At 59.4% G+C, this 4,026-nt stretch overlaps 1 non-coding gene across 1 annotated transcript; it reads left to right on the top strand.

The window, feature by feature from the left end:
* Window positions 1-3,508: 3,508 nt before the first annotated feature.
* Window positions 3,509-3,614, top strand: LOC134932584 (U6 spliceosomal RNA). Its single transcript, XR_010179413.1, has one exon. It is a non-coding gene; the product is annotated as a U6 spliceosomal RNA (small nuclear RNA).
* The last annotated feature ends 412 nt before the right edge of the window (window positions 3,615-4,026 follow it).

Raw genomic sequence — 4,026 nt, 5'->3', positions numbered from 1 at the left:
TGCATACAACCCTGCGGTGACCAGCTCTAAAGTTTCCTGTGCAGGCCCCGCCCCCCGATCTCCGGACTTGCGCATGCGCAGTACAGATTTTCAACTACGGACTGTCAAAATCCGGGAGGGCTGTCTAGGTATGCGGGGCAGCGGGAGGCTCATGTCAAAATTGGGAGCCTCCCGCTGAATGCGGGAGGGTAGGCAAGCCTGGGGTGGGGGGAAGAAGTGCCAACTATTATCTTGCCTGGGATAAATGCAATCCAGGAATATGCAATGTACAAATTATGCTGCTTTTGACTACTACTTGATTAGATGAGGGCTGAATAAGCACGAGACCATATAAGAGCCCCATTTTTTGTGATTGGTTGTTTATGACAAAGCAGTTGCTAGGTAGTTTTTCCAAAGGACCTTGGGAATTTTCTATAGGTTGTTTTCCTTGTCCATCAGGATTTGTGGGTGTAGGCTACAGTGCATATAAAAGCTTGGGTCATGGGGTCATGTGCTTCATACTTCCTCTTGCCATTTGGACAGCTGTGACTGCTGCATTTAGTGTGTATTTTGTTCCCTTTTGTTTCTTACATTGTCTCCCTTTGTTTGTTATTCCCCCCTCCCAGCCTCTATCCCCCAACCTATAATTTGCTATAACTGCCTGCACTGCTGTCCCCGCATATTCTGCCTGCCATGCATATCCCCGCAGGTCCGCTCCCCCTCGCCCGTTGCTATGGTAGGCCGCGGGTGCCCAGCGCTCGGGTCACAGAGCGCGGCATCCCTTGCAGAAGTCCCTGCATCTCTCTGGTCTCGGCGGGGTCGGGCCGCTGCGGCCCACGCCGCTGATGCTGCTGCTCGCCCAGCCTGCGGGCGCGCTGTCCCGGCTGCGGCGGGTGGTGGCTTAGATAGGCTGCGGTCGCCCCCTGCGGGCGTTGGTCTGCGGACGGCTCCCTCACGCGGCCTGATAACTTCCGGCGCGTCCTTCGTCCCCCCCTCCCCCTGTTTGGCGCCGGGACACACGCGGTGCCTGGCGTCCTGGAGCGGGCTGCGTGGGGGGGGGAGACGACTGCAGATGCACTGAATCTACGGGGCAGCAGGTGTTCCCTGTGCCCCAGGTGTGGTTTTTACGGGCTGCTGCTGATGTCTCACCCTCGCGGGGGGGCCCGTTTTGGCGCGTTTTCCTGTTCAGGGTGGGGTTAGTAGGCGGGTGCCCGTGTTTTCTTGGGGGGATGGTTTTTGCGCTGGGGGGTGCCGGGACGCCGGCTCCGTGGTCGGCCTCTGTTCTGGGGTCCCTAGCTGGGATAATGTCTATTACGCGGCGGGCGTTTCTGTTTTCGGAGCTCCGGCCGCTGGCACCTTGGCCTCAGGCGGCCGGGCTCCATGTGCGGGGTCACGGCGTCCCCTCCCGCGGTTGGCGCAGTGCTGGCGCCACGTCGGGGGACGTCCTGATGCGCAGTTACCTGGGGGGGCTGCTGGATCGGCTTTTTGTGGGGGTGTTTTGGTTGTCTTTGTGGCTCGGGCTCCCTGGTGTTACCGCCTGGGGTCCCCCAGCTGGCACAGGTGGGTGGGTGGGCTTTTTGTTATTTCAATACGGTCCCTGGGGGGTCAGGTCACGGGGGTTCCTCCTGGGACCCTGTGGTATGGTGGGGTGCTCCTGCGCACGCCGTGGGTGCTCATCAGGGTCCCCTGGCTATTGGGTGGGTGCGTTCTGCTGTGCCCTCCTATTGGTGGATCTGTTTAACCCCCCCTCTGGGCGTGATGGGAGTTGCTGGTGGTTCCTCCCAGACATCCCTGGCTGGCTCCCACCGTTGGCCGGTCCCTTCTTCCGGGCCGGCCCCTCCGGTTCCTTCCCCTCGCTGTGTTGCGCAGCCGTTCCCCACCCCGTTCCCGGCGGCTCTTTGTTGCGCGGCAATTTCCTGTTCCCCGGTAGCGCTCCCTCTTTTCTTCCCAGCTCCGCGTTTTCCTGTCCGGGCGTCGTCAGGACCGCGGATTGGGGATCCGCGAGTCGAAGGCCGGGAGAAGATTCGGTGTCTGATGGAGATGTTCGATCGGGATCGTCGTCTGCTGGAGTGGTTCCGGGTCCTTCAGGTAACGGTGAGCATGCTTTTCTTTTGTTTCTTTAGCATTGTTTAGTTTTAAGTTGTGTTTCCTCTTGTATCCCCGGGCGCCCGCTTGAATTTGCCTTGCTTACTGTGCATCGCGCGGCTTCAGGGACTGGGTACGGCGGGGTGCCGGTGGCTACGGGCATGTCGGCTCCCTGATGTTTGGTTGGCAGGTTCATGGTGCTATGTCGGAGGTTTCGGGTGGTGCGGACGGTGACGGCGGCACAAATTTCTTGGTGGTTGCGGCTAGCTTGGTCGGGGGCGCATGGGCCTCTTAATATCATGGTTTCTGCCTGCCAGGCTGGTGCTCGGACCAAGGACTGTCCTATTGGCACAGGCTCCCGCCCTAGGGGGCTGAAGGCGGTAGGTGCAGGGTGGGGGCAAATTCGTGTTTCGCCACTCTTGCGGGGCGGTCACACGGTCGGGGTGCTCACCGGTCACGAGCGGAACGCTTTCCGCTCCTTCAGGGGCCAGGGGTAGGTGGCACGGAGGGCCCTTCCGCTTTTGCCGGTGGGTTCCCGGGTGGGTGCCCAGTTCTGCCACCTTTGTCTCACCCACATGGGGTTTTATTTTCTACTGCTTTTCCGGACCAGGCCGCTTCCGGTGATGGCTCGGGGCCTTGTTTTTCTTTCTCTGGGCGCTTCCCGGGGGTGGTTCACGCTTTTTATGATCAACGTCCGTATTTCCCCTCGGCCCTCCGCCTGTTTATGTTGTCTGGTTCCCAGTCGTTGGCGGCGCGCCGTTCGTTTCCCGGCATTGCGACCCGGGCATGGCACCTGGGGTGGTGAGGCATGGTTGCGTTTTCTTTCCGGCATTCCGTGCATTGGTGCCTGGGATGGCTGTTTATGTTTCTTTGGTGTCTGACTTGTGTCTGGGGGTTGGCCAAGTTGGTCCAGCTACGTGAATGGGCTGGTGATGGCTCCTCCCATGCTCCGGACGCTGGTTCCGATTGCCGGGGTTCATTGGCTTTCTTGGGTAGGTTTGTTTACTCCGGCAGGGTGGTTTTTATTGGGTCACCTTAGGTACTTTGCGGACCTTGGTCTGCAGGTTTTTTCCCGAGATGGCAGGTCAGGGGCAGCCAGGGCATCTGTCCTTGCGGGCACTTCTTTTTCGCTCGGTACTGCTGCGGCTGGCTGCTCTATCAGGTCCTTCGTGCTATCCATGGCCCTTATGGGATGGGCGACGGGGCACCCCCTGGTGGCAGCTTTTGAGTGGGCACGTCGATTTCGGTACACTTAGGTGGAGTTTGGTGGTCCCGTTCAGGACCGGCCAGGTGGGACGTAGTCTGGTTTGTGAGGTTGCGCTGCTCGGGCCAGCTTTTGCGCTGGGTTTTTCATTGGGCGTTCCGGATCAGTGGGTTGGTGGCCGGTGGTCGTCTTTGTACCGGTTTACCTTTCAGGGGCATTTTATGGCGGGGCGCCTGGATGGTGGACGGTTCGGCAGCACAGGTGCTGAATGTGGGTCGATACAGGGAAGATTAGCATGGCCCATGCACAAGGATGCCACGCAAATCGTGAGGCGTTCCATATTTTCCTGTGCAGACTTGCGGGTTCTGCAAGGGATTGGGATGGCCGGGGTCATTAGTTTCCCCCTTTTAGAGCGCAGGCGCTTATGGATGGTGGCACATTGCCTTTGGCGAGGGTGTGTGTCCGGTGCAGCCTTTGGGGGATGGCCGTTTTCTTTTGTGTGCCCTCCTGGGTCCTTTTCTCTAGTCTTTTCAGTTTTTGTGGCGTTACGGCTATGGTGGTTCCCGGGGGCTTGCAGTGGGGGGGTCTAGGGTACCCATTTCCTTGCGGATTGGGGCGACTACGCCTGCTGCGGCGGGTTCTTCGGGGACAGCTGCTGGGGATATACGTGGTATACAGCCTCTGTGCGTTTGGGTAGGGTAGTTGGGCTATTGATACCCGTTTCCTTGTGGATTGGGGCTGTTGCGCATGCTGCAGTT

This window comes from Pseudophryne corroboree, chromosome 1, assembly GCF_028390025.1.
Source record: "Pseudophryne corroboree isolate aPseCor3 chromosome 1, aPseCor3.hap2, whole genome shotgun sequence".
Lineage (NCBI taxonomy): Eukaryota > Metazoa > Chordata > Amphibia > Anura > Myobatrachidae > Pseudophryne > Pseudophryne corroboree.
Note: the sequence above shows the minus strand (reverse complement) of the source record. Positions and strands in the feature narration are given on the sequence as shown.